This window comes from Mercenaria mercenaria, chromosome 3 (assembly GCF_021730395.1).
Source record: "Mercenaria mercenaria strain notata chromosome 3, MADL_Memer_1, whole genome shotgun sequence".
In the NCBI taxonomy this organism is placed as follows: Eukaryota; Metazoa; Mollusca; class Bivalvia; order Venerida; family Veneridae; genus Mercenaria; species Mercenaria mercenaria.
The window spans coordinates 9,631,948-9,650,436 of NC_069363.1; the positions used below are offsets into that span (position 1 = coordinate 9,631,948).

The window sequence follows — 18,489 nt, forward strand, 5'->3', positions numbered from 1 at the left end:
TTCCTTTCCACATTTTGTGTACGCGGTGGTTCTTGTAGATTTATATAAATTTATAAGACTTACTTCAACGTAAAATGCACTATGAAACTAAATATGTGTTAGTCAGAATTGTGCTCGCGTAGATATCGTGAAAGCGTATAACATTCAAACAGCAATCGTGTTAACAATAACGTACTTTGCACCATAACTCTATTGAGAGTTTTTTTTTACTAATATAAATCAACACTATTTCACGATGGTTGAAATTAAAATCCGAATTTTTACGTCTCTGAAAACTGGTCTACGAAATAAAAAGGAAAAAAATGAATTTTAAATATAAATTAGTCGTAGATCAATTTGATATATAAACGGTGTATAAATACCTGCAATCCATGATAGAATCACAAAATTGTCTGTACGAAAATTTGCAAATCCTTCAAAGTTCTCTAACTAGTATGACGAAGACAACTAAATGATATGAACAGATTTAAAGCATTAAATAGTGTTACATTGAAAGTGCTAATATGCTACATTGTGACGTCGTCCTCCTCTGTGGCTAATATTGATTTGATCTGCCAAGGACATGTTGCTTGGTAACATGCGGAAAATTCATATTGTGCGCGCTAATGTTCTGCTTGTTTAAAAACTTGATGATCTTATGTACCAAGTGTTTTCATTACTGATACAGGACATGTGGGAATAGCCGAAATACAACAGAATGAATTGTTCACAGTCAATCATTCATTTCAAATAACTGTTGTTTTGTTTTTGATAAAATAGACATTTGAATTTCTTTATTTTGAATTGAACATTCAGTGTTATCTTTAATTATGTCAGATTTTGATGGTAGGCGGCTGAGATAACTCATATTGCAAGTCGGCAAGATGACAAACTACTAGTAATCATGAGAATGAGATCATATGAACTTTTGAATCAACAATATCAATAATTATCTATAATTTTGTCAAATGTTGTTTTATGTAGCATTTTGTTTGATCACAGAAACTAACAGTTATTTCGATTCTGTGTGTTTATACATTATAAATAGTTCACTTTCAATTTTATAGTGGGTGTGAACAAATCCGAGAATACTGAGAATATTCGGATTCTTTTTAGATTTTGATTTTTCAGGATAATACTAGAAAGGGCACATGGCAAAGGTCGAGGGTTAAGGCGTACCGGTGATGCGGGGCTATATTTAAGAGACATAAAGGCGGGGTCCGCAGAGCTAAAAGACGCTGATCAGCTGTTTTCGTAAGGTTTTTGCCGCATGACCTCTCTAACTGTGCTATTACAACGCAATTTCTCCATTTGTGCTATTTATTTCTTGTTTACACGAAATTTGAGATGGAGAGGAGGACGTTGCTAAGTGAAGATTTACGAAGTAAAATTGCTTAGACGCGCTTCAAAACACGGCGCTAATACGCGGGAGTGCGGAAAAAAGGAGATGCAAAGACACCAATACGGAGCGAATGGAAATTGATGAGCGTTTTGTTTACGTCAAGTTTTCATCCTTCGAGTTTTAAAATTTTGGCTTTTCGTCCCGCGACCCACAGATCAGCCAGGTTTCACTGGATTTCCCGCAATTTAAACTTCTTAATTTTCGTGTTTTCGCTTTTGTGTTGCAGCTATCAATATTATAAACAACGTAGAACTGCGAATGTTTCTTTTCACACGTAGTCAACAAGCCCACGTATTATTCACACTATTGATGATAACACGTATTGACAGGGTTTTAATTTAAAAGTTCAAATTTTATTGGGAAATCAGCAAAGTACTTGCCTTTGGCCATTTACATTGTAATAGAAATAAGGCAAAGACACAATTTTACAAAATTAAACAATATAAACAATATATACATGTACACATAAATAACAATAATTTTACCAGGAAACAGTAATATTTGACAGGGTATTGCTGCGTTGAAGCATAGCTTCTTTCATAAATTTACAAAGGTTTAAGAGATGTTTCTTTCTCATACTTGGTTTTAACAATATTTAATTTTCAGCAGATATACAGCAAACATACATTTACATAAATCAAGGATTGAGTAGAAAGCTAAGCTTATTTAGAAACTCGTTCCTTTGGCCATTTTTGAAACAGAATTATAATAGACTTTGTAACAATGTAGCCTATCAATGAGAAAAAACATCGCTTACACCAGATCCAGTCAATGATACTGACTGTAAGAATAGAAAATAGTAGTACATCCTGATCAAACCACACCATTAATTTGTTATGGCATTAGATAGACATAAGCTACAAACAATTATTTACACAACGTCATCTTAAAAATCAGCTTACCTTTGGTATTTAAAAACTGCAATAAAAAGACACGACTTAATAAGATACTGAAAACAGTAAATCGTTGCACTAGCGCGCGAAATAAAAATATCCTAAAAAAGCAATTACCCTTTTTGATCACATCATGAGGAGACTGGTTAACAATGATGATATGCACTGTCATAAAAAGTATCTTTAGGTTACCACATAAGAATTTAACTTATTTCTTTTACATGTTAAAATTTGGTTTACTCTTAAAACTACTAATATTTTCATACTCATGTAGTATCGGTTCATAAAAATTGCAAAATTAGACCAGTCGGACACACACCAACACACAAGATTCACAAAGTTCCTAGACCGGACTCAAAGATATTAGCACACAAATATTGACCACACCGCCTGTGCAGGAGTTTGTCAGACATGACTCATCTGCATAACATACAGAAACCACTAATTGTAAACACATACCTCCTAAAATATTGGTGAAACAGAATTGCTACTGCTAGTGTTTTAAGAAATGAATTCCCACAAAACAGTCCATGTTTCACCACTATCGCTCGACAGCTGTACATGTCCACAATTACTAACAAGTGAGCTATGTCACGAGAAGACCAGCACACAGACATTCACGACAAGAATAGGCAACAATCAATGTGCCCACCGCCTGCCGAACATTCAGCAACCGAATGCTCAACAAAAGGTAAAGATACCCAATCAGACGACCCAACCAGACACACAGAAATGACCAGTCCTAGCCAAAAACAAATATCCAAACGCAGACCCTCCCATGGAGTAGCTCAACTGAGGATTATATTTCTAGCTATTCCCTATACAACAGATAATTTCTAGTCCTAAGAATATTATAACAGGTTTTGGCAGTGACATTGAGTATATTATCATTATTGCTGAAGAGAATAAACACAAGTATTTTTCTGGTCAGACAAATTATTAAAACCATTATCAATATCGGTTGCTTTTGCGAACGTTGCATCTTTTTGATTGACATAAGCATTACAGTGTAACAATACTTGCATTTCATTCTCAACTCCTTGCCTACATATTGGACACAGTCTTTGCTCTTCTGGTAAGATTTAATATCCACCAGTTTCAAGTCTAATAGGAGCAACGACACATCTCAATTTGTACGTTGCATAGATTAATAAAGTCAGAAAATTTAAACACGCATAAATTTACATACAAGATGAAGTATTCTAAGAATCGATCAAGGTATAAATACATCAGCTTCTTAAACAGTTTTTGTCCCACACCAAAAATTATTTATACTTCTAAGCCGAAAAGTTCTTTGTTACAGAAAACTAACAACCCCAGCCCATTCCAGATCTTCCATAATCCTTAACCCACTCTCAAACCCGATCTCGTATTGTTCATTTATCCGATTCCATTTCTGTTAAACATTTCCTTTCCTCTAATTATATCCTCTAATTCCGTCTCTCTTTTTAATTCAGTCCTTCAATTGGATCTCATTTTCAGTCCTTCTTTCTATACATTTTTCCTGAGTATTTATACCTTTTTCAAGAACTACATCGCAATAACATGTTTACAAGTATTTAAAGTGTTCAAACGGTTTTAGAGTGTTTACCCTCTCATGATTTTAATAATACTCATTTCTGCCACTTATTGCTATTTATTTATCTTATTTATGATTCGTATAGATGCTTAAATCTGAATAAATTCTTTGTTCAGTTTTGTTCTGTTCTATTTCAAAATATTCATAGCAATTTCAAAAACATGCCAATCAAAACGCCTATAATGTACTCACCATAAAAAACAGATGTAGAATCAGTTACGATTAGGTATTTTCGTAGATAAATGACTGGTATTGAAACAATCAAAATAATTAAGGTCAAATTTAACAGACAAAACATCCGGCTGTGATTCACTTCGCTAAAGTTGTAAACTAGGTTAACAAACTGCTAATTAATATTTTTAAACAATTAAAGAATGTTCCATCGAAAACAAAACCAAAAAAATAAGGTCAACCAAATCAATTTCTGACGAGCAGTTCGCAATATCTGACAGGTAATAATAGTTTACAAAGTCATTTAGGCCAAAACTTAATGGATGAAACATTAATTCTGCCGTTACGAAATTTACTGGAGTAGTAAATATCAACAAGACCTAAACATGTAAACACAATGATTAGTATTTCTAAAAAGTATTTCAATTTTCTACCCTAAACAATATACGATAAAATAAACACAATGATGAATTACTAGTAAGTGAAAGCTGGCCAGCACTCTATCATTGTGTGGCACCGCTCTGAACTGAAGGTTTATCTATAGAAAGAAGGAAGTAAATACCATCTAGATAGATAATTTATTTATTTCAGTCTCATCATCATGTACATCACTACATAAAACAAAAACATACATGTATATATTTACATACACATTACATAACATAGTACACAGATGCCACTCATTAATGAGTTATAAGAGACTAATCATAAATATCACAGATGCTATACGAATACAACACTTAGATAAAAAAATTTAAAAAATATATATATATAAAACAAGAGCTGCCGAAGGACATCAACGCCCGACTATCCAACAGCCTTGTCAGCTGAATGAGTACAAAAGTCGAAAAGGGGCATAATTTTGTACAACTGCAAAACAGTGTTATAGAACCTGCACAGTGCTTATGAGCTCATGACAGTAGACAAGTGTGTGAAGTTTCAATCCACTCCTATTAGTAGGTACTGAGATACCAGCTTACATATAAAAATTTAACCAAAAACTGCCAAGTTAAAAAGGGGCATATTTTTGTAAAAATGCAAAACAGACTTATTGAACCTTTGCATTGCATGTCATATCATGACAGTGAACAAGTGTGTGAAGTTTCAATCCACTCCTATTAGTGGATTTTGGGATACCAGCTTACATACAAAAGCTTAACCAAAAACTTATAAGTCGAAAAAGGGGCATAATTTTGAAAATATGCAAAGTAGAATTAAAGGGCCTGCACACTACATGTCAAATTATGAGGGTGAACATGTGTTTGAAGTATCAATCCATTCCAACAAGTGGTTACTGAGATACCAGCTTACATACAAAACATTAACCAGACATTCTAAGTTGAAAAAGGGGGACGGGCGAGTCCAATAGCTCTACTATTCTATGAGGAATATTCTCTACAGGAATATATGATAGTTATCATTAGTGAATGACAATTTGTTGTATGAGTGGGTGGATGAATGAAAGACTTTTTGGTGGATATAAATCTATATATGTGTGTGTGTGACTGAAGTAAGCACAATGGTTCTGCTTTAGTGCTTACCTGACAAATGGTAAAATTAGAATATTGATAACTATGAAGTATGAGTAATCTCAAATTTACTACTTTTACTACTATCTATTCGCATAGTAAGATTAGTACGACTAAGGAGCAGTAGCCAATCACTCATAAAATGAGATTAAAAGGATGCATCTAAAACACAAGGGAACACCTAAAATATAACTTGTGCATTAATAAGAATGCTATTTCTTTTATTTTGAAATTGGAAATTCCCTGTCTGTAAAAAGCAAAAAATCCTCTTATAAATGAACTGATTTGCTACTACTCCCTAGATCAAAGAAAGACAATATGTTGGCTAAAAGGTTCTACTGACCCTTATTTACATTTATGCTTAAAACAATACTAAAATTCATGTTCTACAGTACAATTTCTTTTTCCTTTCAAGTAAAATATGAAAGCAGGTTTTGGCAGATATATATATACAAAGTTTTCATCACTGAAAATTATAGTCATTTTCTCATCATCAGACATATGCATCACACATACACCCTTTATGCACTGAATTGAACATTTCAGTCGCTCGCTCACTGGTTTACACTTCGCATATCACGTATACTCCGAGGCAACACTCCAGATCCACTCATTCACATCACACCCTTATGCACTGAATTGAACATCTCAGTCACTCGCTCACTCGAATATAGTACTGGCTTACACTTCGCATATCACGTATACTCTAAGTCAACACTCTAGATCCACTCATTCAGACATCACACATACACCCTTATGCACTGAATTGAACATCTCAGTCACTCGCTCACTCGAATATAGTACTGGCTTACACTTCGCATATCACGTATACTCCGAGGCAACACCCAAGATCCACCCATTCAAACATCACAAATACACATCCTTATTCACACATCCACCATCCACCTGCACTTCACAAACGTTTTAATAACCCACTTCTCGTATATGTACCTTTTAAGTCAACTGTTTTTGTTATATGTATTGTTATTTTTACTATTCTATATGTCTCTTATGATTCTAATATTGAATGGCCATTTACTTGTGTTTTAATGTTTTACTGTATGTTTGTATATGTATTGTAAACGGAAGAGTCTAAAATGAATGAATATATCTGTATATATAAAGGTAAGGGTAGATTTCTCGGAAGCACAGAGCACCGCAGCCACGCATTTGCAAAGTAGGCCCACAAGAAAAGAAGCTGTAACGTAAAAATATCATAGACGGGTTGCTTCAAAAATCTAACAAGTACATTTTAATTTTAATATAGAAAAAGGGTGTGTGTGTGGGGGGGGGGGGGGGGGGGGGGGGGGGAGGGGGAGGGCGGACGGGTTGAGGGGAAAATGGAACAAGGATGAATATTCAAAAGGGAATGCTACGTTCCTTAATCACAGTTACCCTACAACGTAAACCACAGCAGCGCAGACACTCGCGTACAAAAGACAAACACACACAGACACACAAGCATAGGTTTGTGTGGAATTTAAACCATTATGTGAAACAAGAGGTATATTCTTATATAGATGGCTCTAGTTACTACTTTTAGACAATTTATGATATAAATAAATGTCTGAACAGTAGTAAATCGGCACCCCATTCTTATATAATTAGTTTTTATTCATTTTAGTGATGGGGTGAATACATGCCTTCAAATTGTTTGTCATTGTTCATTCAAAAAATTAGCTTTAAATGGAGAAACCAAGGAAAAACATAATTACTTTGAGCAACCATTTTTTCAAGAAGTTTCTATTTCTAAATTTTCAAAGTTTGCTACCAAGCAATTGGATATTTTCATTCTTATGCATGCTGTTGATGACGAAGTGCCCTTCAGTTATGTAACTGTCTTCGTCAAAAAAAAAGAAGAAGAAACAATTAGGGCTACGTATGCTCTATGTCACATCATGCATTCCGATGGAATCTTTGTTTCCAGTAATGTCCTTTATTTCATAACCATGCAGATTGTTTCAAGTATAAAAATCTACATATCTTGATAATTAGTATGTCTGAATTTCATATACTAGTACTTGATATTTGAATAGGGGTTTACATTGGAGATAGTCAATAAATTATAATATCTACTTTTAATTCGATAAGTTTAATAGAATATCATTGCTTTCTTAGGACATGATTTACCAGTTCGAGATAAGATGTCGAGCGCTCGAGATAAGATGTCGTGCGCACGAGATAAGATGTCGAGCGTTCGAGATACGATTTCGTGCGTTCGAGATAAGATGTCGTGCGCACGAGATGATTTAATCTTTAAAAAAATAAATGCATGTCCTAAACATACCACCGTACGTCATTATAAAGCTCGTATTTGTTCAATCTGAGTGTACCCTTAATTGCGGTGTAGACTTTTAATTGCGTTTATTATGTTAAATTATTCGTCTGACTGCTTTTATTTGTTTACTTTTGTTAATGATTCAATTCTACTGTCAATCTTTTAAAGTAAAATGCATTTCAACAACGCTTGAGAAAGTTTTCGACTTGACAGCGTATTTAAAACAAGAAATGTCTTTAAAAAGACAAACGGCGTCGAGGTAATAATGTTTGGCGCATGAAAAATTCAGAATTAAACAGTGTGTACAGACAGAAAATATTTGGATATGCATATACGAACACATTATTCATTTGCAAATATTTCAACTAAGCAACAAATTTAAATGATCAAGAGGTATCCTTTCAGTGATAGAAGGTCAAAATGATTTTTCATCCTGGGCTGATTCTGAAATAATTTCGTGTTGGGTCAGAATCCCCCATAAGAACAGAACAGAACAGAATTTTATTGAGACTTGTACATCGTACATCGTCTAAACACCAATATTACAATATACATAGTCACGCTCATACAATTTTAAAGAAAGTAACAAACATGTTATTAACTAGAAAAGAGAAAGCAATACCTAGACATATAATATATAATCAAATATAATGTAATTAAGAAAGGAAGTGAGAATACAATGACATGGGTTCTTTATAATGTATTATTAATAACCAAGTTTCTATTTTTGATTGCCTCTTTGATATATTTACACACATTAATAAGCTCATCTTTGTTGGTCGAATTTAGTAGTGAATGGAACTTAAAAACTGATGGATTTACAAAATACTGTCGCTTAATATATTTTTTACGTATTTGCTGATAATATGGACAAATACAAATAAAATGAAATTCATCCTCTAAGTCTCGTTTATTACAACACAAACAATAACGTTCATTTCGTGGAATATTGTTACGTAAATATCTTCCCGTTGTATTCTTAAAGGATGAGCAGAAAGTCTTAGTCTAACAAAATAGAATCTAAGACTACGAGGTAGTACGTCTAAATAGCATTCGTAATCATAACTTGTTTTAAATATTCTATACATATCTAGTACTGAACCATTATTAAGTAACCCACTAGCACAATATGTCGACCAGCGTACAATTAGTTGGACTGGAATAGGCTAAAGCAGTTGACATGAAAATAAAACCCTAGCTTTTCAATCACTAGTAGTGACCCCCATAACTCTAATCACTTGATTAAGTTCTCATTTAAAAAAGAAAACATCAAGCAAAAAGTCAAACATTTACAGATTGGGATACCTTCAATAAATGTTGAAATCTTTTTTATTTGGGTAAAGTAATAGGTAAATACTGAAATAATAACAAAGAATTGTTAAATTTTCTGCTTTATTTTCACAAAGAATATGAATTTGCCGTGTGTGCGAAACCGCGTACAGTCCGACAGCGGGTACACTGACTCTACAGTTACAACCAGCCGCAACTCATTCATCTATAAGCGAGGTACGCAACGGGGGAAGAAGTTTACTTTCGATTTCTCTTGCGATGATAAATTACTAAAAACTTCAAATTAGAATATATCATTTTAGTTTAGGGTAACAAAACTACTAAATATGTTTCATTTAATATGTGCCTTCTGATAATGTCATTTAGGACTTAATAAGTGGTTTATCTTCTCAGCGCGCACCTGTTCGTGTCTCGATTACTACAGAATCTAGGTCAAAATCCATGTTTTTCAGCTAACGCCGAGAAAGTACCGATGTTACAGAGGTGACTCTTGGAATAAAGCGCGCACGCGCGAACGCACCAAACGCACGCACGCACGCACGCGCACATACACACACACATACATACCATGAATAAGTTTTTCGGGTAGAATATACATGAAAAATAATGGAAAAATACGCATTTCATACAAAGCAGAATCGAATGACTGTATATATTGCGATAGGTATCTGTGAAAATGAAAAAATGAAAAAACTCACCTATTTAAAACGATAAAGAATAATACTTTATAGATAATATTTATGTTACAAAAAATAGAGCACATCTGAAAGGCCAACCATAAAATGTTGGTGAAATAATTCTACATTTTATACATATTTAATGCATGTGTATTATAATAAAGTTGTTTCATACACATGATCTTAAAGGTCTTCAATTCATACAAATTATTCTTATGGGTAAGCAAATAGAGGTAGTACAAAATGTCTATACAAACTGTCTAATGAGATTTAGATGATGAATTATGAAAACTCCTACCACAAGTCACTGATCCGAGTGATGAGTTGGAAACTGTACAATGTCAATATTGTTGCATGAATTATCATTTGAATGAACATCAATATCTAAATCAACAACCGTGCCCTTTCCGTTTTCATTCAACAAACTGGATTTGTGAAATATTCTTAACTTATTTTGGATTTAATTAATACTTCATGATAAACCAGGTATGTCAGTCATCTTTAATTTGATTACTGTTTTGTCATTAAGCTTGTTATGTAACAAGTATATGGTAATATGAACGGTCATGTGCAATGTCTGTGCAAGTATTAAAACAAAATGTTTCTTTTATTGTTTATACAAGAATGTTAAGCAGTTAAGTCATGAGGACATTTTATTATACATATATATAGTATTCCAAAAGAAACCCTGGCATCAACATACAAAAGGTCGATAACATATAGTACCTCGAAAAGATATATAAATAGAATCGGATATACCACACCCAACCGGAAGTTGATAAAAAAGAATTATGAGTAGACGATTTGAAAAAGAAGATCTCGTGGAATTAGAAATTCCACAAAGTTTTAAACTGTTAAACATATAACATACTACCTTCCGATGGTTCTTCAATCAAACTTTTATCATTTTCTGTTCGATGTAACCTGATATCGAAGTATTAATCCACTACCCTGCATAAGAATTTTATTGGGGCTTAATTGTGACCACTCAGTATTTTGATTTCACTTTGTGACTGCATGCAGCACGTTCTCACCATGTCTTATGTCTGTACTTGATGCCACGTGATTCTTAGAACGTTTGGTTCCTAAAATATTTACAATGCGTTAATAGACTGTCATGCCGAATCTTCTATTATTATTCCCCAATCGAACCGAGTCTAGTTGCGTTGAATATTTGAAAAACATCTGCTTAAGATTAAGTTAACCTTAATACTAGTAATAGCCTTTTAAGTATCGTTTTGTTTTTTCTGATGTTGGTATTATTTCTGTTCAATTAATACCGTGGGGTCCCGCTTAAGACAGTGCTAGGAGACATGGGGGATGTTGCATATAACTTCTCAGTGAAAAGACTAGATATAACGGTGCCTGGCATGCGTTTTATGCTCTATTCTTTCTTCGTTATTATGTTTGAAATGGCGCTATTAGCAATGACATCACACTAATTGGACATGCATTTATAAAGCGAGCATAAATACCTCTGTAGCCTAAAACATACGATTATGTACTTAAAATATTTAGGCACCATTTGAGCCATGCCATGAGAAAACCAACATAGTGGCTTTGCGACCAGCATGGATCCAGACCAGCCTGCGCATCCGCGCTGTCTGGTCAGGATCCATGCTGTTCGCTAACGGTTTCTCTAATTGCAATAGACTATGAAAGCGAACAGCATGGATCCTGACCAGACTGCGCGGATGCGCAGGCTGGTCTGGATCCATGCTGGTCGCAAAGCCACTATGTTGGTTTTCTCATGGCACGGTTCATTTATTGTTATCGTTGGAAGAGTTTTCGTATGTTTTGCTAGCATTCCAGCCTTTGACATCTGCTGCTTAAATACTGTTGAAGGGGTTTCTGTACTATGTTTAGCATGTTTAGCTGAAAGCAGATCAAGCTCTTGCTTTGTTTACTGTATTTGCTAGAGCTAGCTTTCCGCTTCAAATATTTGTCGGGCTAATTTCATCTGACAAAATTGCGTGTGTAACCCTTTTTGCAGAATATATACCCATTTCCCACATCCTTTATTTGGACATAGGCGGACAAAATATCTGTTTATTTCTTGTGCAAGATATGCTTGATTAAAGATAATTAAGTTCGCGTAGTAGAAACGTACTGAAAAGAGAACCACTTATGTCGGGTACATTATTAAACGCATTCAAATGAATGGTAGCTATTCATATTTACACCCCCGCAAATAAAGTAAATAATAGTATTCAAAATTTTACACCACAAAACACATTACACCCTGTTTAGTATATCTGTACTTCAGTTTGTATATTTATATTATATACATAAGATTTTGATTTTTGAGGCTGAAATGATTTTGTCTGATAGATTTGCAATTTCAACCACTTTTATGGTAACCAGGTAAATATAACTATCTTGTTTACCAATTTGAATTGAACTGCACCATGCATGGTGACTAATGCACACCAAAGTCATTGGTATTTATGTTTACAGTCGTAGTGCACCAATGTAATTGCCAGATTCTTAGGGTGGATAATATTTTTAGGCATAATTCATCTCCTACAGTTTATGTCAAAAGTAGATTTCGTTTTTAATATTCAGTGAATCTAAGAGCAAGACAATTGATACTTTAAATACACAAAGTTAAAGTATGTCATTTCTCCTGTGATTCAAGCCCATCCGGTGAACCTAGTAAAAGCTCAGTTCTATAAATCAAGAGGAAGCGAGTTTGATCCCCGGGCGCGGCGTGTTTTGCCCATGGTGATTTGACTACAGAGAATGTTACTTCAGTCATTAGCAACGCATGTCTGATTCATGTGGGGAAGTGGAGAAGCTGTCAATTACGTGTGGAGAACAAGTCAGTAATGTTACAGAATCGTGAGTTAGATTGTCTGACCGTCTTTATGTAATTGAAATACTCTTTAACCACAGCTGGTCTAACCGTACAAGAGTAAACACATCTGTTTGGATTAATGAATTTAGCCGAACGACAGCCAAAACTATTGTCTATAATTTGTTTTAAATTAACGGTTTGATTTGAACTAGTAAATAAAACAGGTTTGAATTTTGCTTAATTTTCACGACAACTGAGCACTTATGCCGCGTTGATGTTAGATTTTGTTTTATCAAATCTCTTTCTAGTAGTAACTTTACTGTGAATAATCTTTCATATTAAAGAATCATTTATTTAACCACATGTACAAATTCAGACTGATGCCGCGTTGATGTTAGATTTTGTTTAATGAAATCTCTTTCTAATAAATAACTTTACTGTGATTAGTCTTTCATATTAACAATAATCTATTTAACTACATTGGTTCTTAGTAATAAAATATGTGTTTATTTAGCAATGTTGCGACGAAATGTTTGTCATTTGTAAAGAAGAGTCTGAGATTCTTAATTTGCGATATTGTAGTACGTAGTCGTACTATTTGAATGAAACTAATTGACTACAACACAGGTTCGTATTTTAGCAACAGTGTACTATCAGCATTTTTTGCTGATTTTTATTTCAGGAAATATGCTCAAAACACATATCCAAGTTCTCTTAATTGTGAAAACAGACTATTATTAAACACAGTTATCTGTTTTCTCAATTATAACCTCCCTTTTACTGTTAACGTATAGATACATTCATTAATACCTGATAATAAATATCTTTCTCACTTATCGGACAGAAAAATCTCTATTTTTAGAAATGCTGGAAAATCTTATCTCACATGGGTTATCCCACACTCCTGTGACGGACTTCTTCGTGCACTGAATATATACATATTATTTATGTAAAATAGTTAAAAATCAGGTACCCTTATCTTTTCTCTCCATTCCTTATAGTGTATTTCTCGATTCAAAATTCAAAGACCAATGACAGATTCTCTATATCCCATTGCAAAGACGTTTTCGGATACCCAATGACTATATCTGTTTATACAGGGTTTAACCCTTATCATGCTGATTGATTCTGCCTTTGCGACCAGTGCAGATCATGATCAGACTGCATATCTGATCATGATCTGCACTGTTCGTCATTCAGTCAGTAACTGTTTGGTATGCATCCCTTTTAACAGTTAATTGTACTGTCCAAACTGAAAGATGGACAAGTTCAGTATAGAAATTTAGTAGGGTAAGGGTTAGGATAACTTCCAGGCACAATAACCATTGTAGATTTTTTTCTACTTCTTGGTTACCATTCGGTCTATTGTTTTTATTTTTGTTTGTTTGTTTTAACAAGGTATAAAATTCCAAATCAAAAATGAAGGGAGATGACCAACATGTTCCAAACGTTTTCGTCAGCAGTCTAGACAAGAAGTATCTTTAAAAAAGATACACGACCGCATTAGCTAATACACAATTTAAGCTATGAAACGTGCATGCACTCTGCAAAGCAAAACAAAATGTAGTTTTTAAAGTAGAATTTTCATGACTTTTTATGCAGAAAATATTTTACAGAACACATATTTTACATCATAATTATATTAACTATAATCAAGGAAACCTAGACAAAAAATAAGACTAAAAAGGAGGGGCCGAAAAGTGGGGGACGAAATGACCAACTTGAAATCGCCAAGGTATACGAACTGACCAAAATGTGGACGAGTTGACTGTAAATCACTCCGTATCAGAGTGGCAGAGTTGGCAGGCTTGTAGTCGAATTAACTACCGAGGGGTTTCAGGTTTATGATGTAAGCTATTTCCACAGGAGTCTTGCAACGGATTGTACCTCTAATAATACAGCTCAGAGCACCTGCGCACCCCTTAAGAAAATGTTATCTATTCGATTCGAAAACCTGTGGAATTGATTATCCACCAATCAAAATGTACAATTTTAATCAGCTGTTAAATGACCCCAGATATTTACAGGAAGTAAAGGTGAATTCAATACCGACATGCGGCCGGAAATAACAAACATTATTTGTCATATGCACAGGCGCCGATCATTGAAAATGTTGTTCAGCTCATTGTAATAGAAACTATAAACTTTCAAAACAATAAATGATATTTGAGATTCCTCCAAAAGGGAAGATGGAATTAAACGTCATTGTTTTGATTTCTCAATTTATTTCAATATTTTAGCCTAATGGCCACAGTTTCAAAATCGTTGCGTAAATCTACATGCAAGCTAAGTATTTAAAATTCAAAAATGACTATAATATTATCTGTATGTGGGTGCAAAACAGTAGTGTCTTTCATTCGACCTTACAGTGTACAATTACAGGGACTCGTTAAAGTTTATTTATATTCCGTCGTTATTCAATACGAATTATGCATTGTATTTATTCACATGTCCACCTCCGCAAATTCAGCTAGTCTACTTGTCATCACGAATAACACTTACCGATTACTGACTGTAAAAAATACTTCAAACAAAATATTGCAGCATGTTTGGTTATACTGTGTAAATACTTTTTAAACATTAGCATTTGAATAAAAGGAATAAAGAGTCTCACTTTGCTATCTTGAGGACTATTAGATCAACGTATGTATTGAAATTTAATTTTTCTTTGATGTTGATGTTTTGAGTTATGTAGGAAAGATGCCTTTAAACAAATTAACCAGAAAGGTGTGTGTGTGTGTGTGTGTGCGTGCGTGCGTGTGTGCGTTTGTGTGTGTGTTCGGGTTTAACGTCTTTTTCAACAATTTTTCAGTAAGGTAGTTTGTTAGATCATTCCCATTGCAAACTTGATACAAGCGTTACCACGCGATTACAAAAAAAAGCTATTCATTTGGATTACATTTTGTAATTTACGTTACCATTTGTTTTAACAAAATACTCATATCAATTATTTCAATACGTTTAATTGTCAGAAAATATCAGATATCTCTAAAATATAGTATTTTCATATACATATATTTAAGAATTTATCGTTCAACAGTTTTAAGAACAAGTACGTTACCATTATAATATACGCTATTAAAATTCACGATATAATCTTTTTATTTCTCAGTTAATAGATTGTTTATGTAATCCTTATAATGATGTTTAGACTTAGATAATGCGAGTGTTTTATCAAGTTCGAACTAGTTTCATATAAAAATGCATGTAGCACAGCACTGACATTGTAACCTACGTTACGATACGTTCCTGAGTGTGTATTTTAGTAACTGAAAAATACATGCTTACAACTGCTTATCTGCTTAACCAAATCAATTCACATAAATCAGAGTTGAGAAATAATTACGTTGTAGCATACTAAGTAATCATTCTTCCGCTACCTTGTAATAAGCAATTTTGTATCTACTACTATTAACAGTTTGATATTTTCAGTCACCTAAGTCGTCATAATCGCTGTCTGTTTCATATATAGTCACATTGATGTCAGTTATATTGGTCATCTCTACTTCTTCATAGTCATCATCAGAGTCATCCTCGTCACATGTTGCTAGTGTATCACAAATAATTCCAGCTAGTTCATGAGGTACTATATTATCAGAACACCAGTCATATTCCAACAAATTTTCTGATCTAAATTTCCATCCATTTTCATCTACGTTTGGTAGAATTGGGTAGTTCTCATGAGTATGAATCCAAATGAACAACTGCTAGCTCAAACGTGTTATGTGCATTTTAAGTGACAAGTGGCACAGTGGCAATAGATTCATGTCCATATCATTATATGTACTCAGGACATTGCCAGCACGTACTTGATACTTTTCAAGAAACATGCCATATATAACTTTGTTGTTGTTATTGTATTCTTTGCATCCATAAATTACACAGACAATATTTTCGATGCCGTAAAGAGGTCATCAGAACAGTGATGTGTATTACCTACTTCCGCTAATGTTTCAACATACTCCTGTTTTTTCTCTACAAATCTGAGTGGTGTTACTTACCCTGTGAAAAAAGCACTGGTTGTGTCAACCAGTCAGACAGTGCAGGCAAAATTGAGCAGATTCTTTTTCCTTTGCTTTTAAAGATGTTGTGAGCATTTAAAAGGTGTCTCTTTTTGCCTGTTAATAAAACAGTATTTCGTATTTTTGAAGATATCAACAATAACACAAACATGTCTGTATCTGGGTATCTAACTTTGATTGTCGTCTTTCGTGTAGTGCTAGTAGTACTGATGTCTAAGCAGTGAATATTATTCTTGTGTCTGCTTCTTCCTGTGTAGAGTACAGAGGTACATAAGGTTGAGCTTGAACTTTGTTCCCATCTTCACTTGTGAGTAAATAACACTTTTCACTATTGACAAAGTACAGTTGTCTTCCCTTCAACTTTGGTGCATATGAATCACATTTTCTTTGTTCGAAAATAAGATTGACCAACTGTGTTTTGTTTTGACTATTTGACATGAATGCTCTCCAGTCACGTGATATTTTGGTTTTCGCTCCTGACAGTAAGACTTTTGGAGCAGATCCATGTTCTTCGACGCTCATATAATTTGATCGACTGAGGACTGTATCAGTTACAAAATCGGCACGAGGCGTCTTTGGTAGTTGACTGAAACAGTTTCGGCTACGTCTTGGAATATTGCAAGAATAGGTTACTAAGCTTTGCAGCAGGGCGTTACCGTCAAACACCAAAACAACGTCATTTCTTTTTGACGGCTGGTTAGCCTCTACATAGTGAAGTAGTTTTGACTTAAATTGTCTGTTTTCACTGGCATTCCATATGCAGTAGCTATAACGGCCAGGGGACAGGTCCTAGAAGAAATGAAAGTGTCAATTCTAGATATATGTCGTGCTGAACAGTTAAAAGTACCAACTGTTCATACACGTTACATTCTGCTCTTATCTGTGGTATTTTGTTTTGAGAATTGGTTACTTTCCTTGTAACTTCAGCTGTGGCAAATGTTTTAAGTTTTCTTCTCTTTATTGGGTCATGGAAAGGAACTGATTTTTCGATCAATCTTCTTTTGATAAATTCATCCATTGTCTTTTCACCTATTTCAGTTGCCTTAAGGTCATAAGCGACTTCTGCTTTCGCAAGAATACAAAGTAAAGTTCATCTTTTTTTAACCTGAAATGGGTTCGTGAAGGATTCTTTCCATAATAACCTTGTTAATTTCTTCTTCACTCCTACGTATCTAAGCATGTTAAACTTCTTTGTGTTTGGACAGGTCTTCTCTATTTATGTCTGCATTCTGAAGTGTTTCTTAAATATACCTGGCTTTGTAATGACGGGTCATGCTCCAGCAGAAGCATGCAGCATAGTTTCTACTGAAACCAATTATGCCCTTTCTCATTTCTGAGTTGAACTGCTGATGTCTGTTGAAATACTCTTCAAAGTCTGGAGAGTTATTATTTCTGTCCATGGACTTTCAGCCCGTTTCTGTAATATTAGGAATGTGTCTTCTGAAATGCTTTCTTTGCGGGGTTCTGTCTCTTCAAACATGCATAGAAGCAACCGCTCAAGAACTTCCATAACAATCGTATGTACATTTAGGGCGATTGTAGTGTTTACCTTGTAATACTTTATCAAGTGATTCACTAGCACAAACTCCTGATTTACAAGTTCTGCAAGACCATTGCCCTTCATTAATTTTCCTACAGTCCCAGATATAGAGCAGATTGTGTGAAACATACCCATTCTAACAATTATGTTACAAAGTTCATCTATAGTCTGCAGTACCAATGAATGTGCCTTCTTAGCTATAGCCAAGTTACATGTCACTATAATATATTTTGTACTTGCATCTACCGATGTTTGTAAGATATGCTGGACTGTAGCATTATCATTGATTGAATAATTCAAAGATGCCATATATATGAAACAAGTTTGAGCAA

General features: G+C 34.2%; 1 protein-coding gene across 1 annotated transcript in view; it reads left to right on the top strand.

Moving 5' to 3' along the window:
- Positions 1-10,144: 10,144 nt before the first annotated feature.
- LOC123523670 (uncharacterized) overlaps positions 10,145-18,489 on the top strand; it is an 80,903-nt gene continuing 72,558 nt past the window's right edge. The window contains exon 1 of the mRNA XM_053537833.1: positions 10,145-10,284. The gene's annotated coding sequence lies outside the window, so the exon portion shown is untranslated. The remainder of the gene's footprint in view (positions 10,285-18,489) is intronic.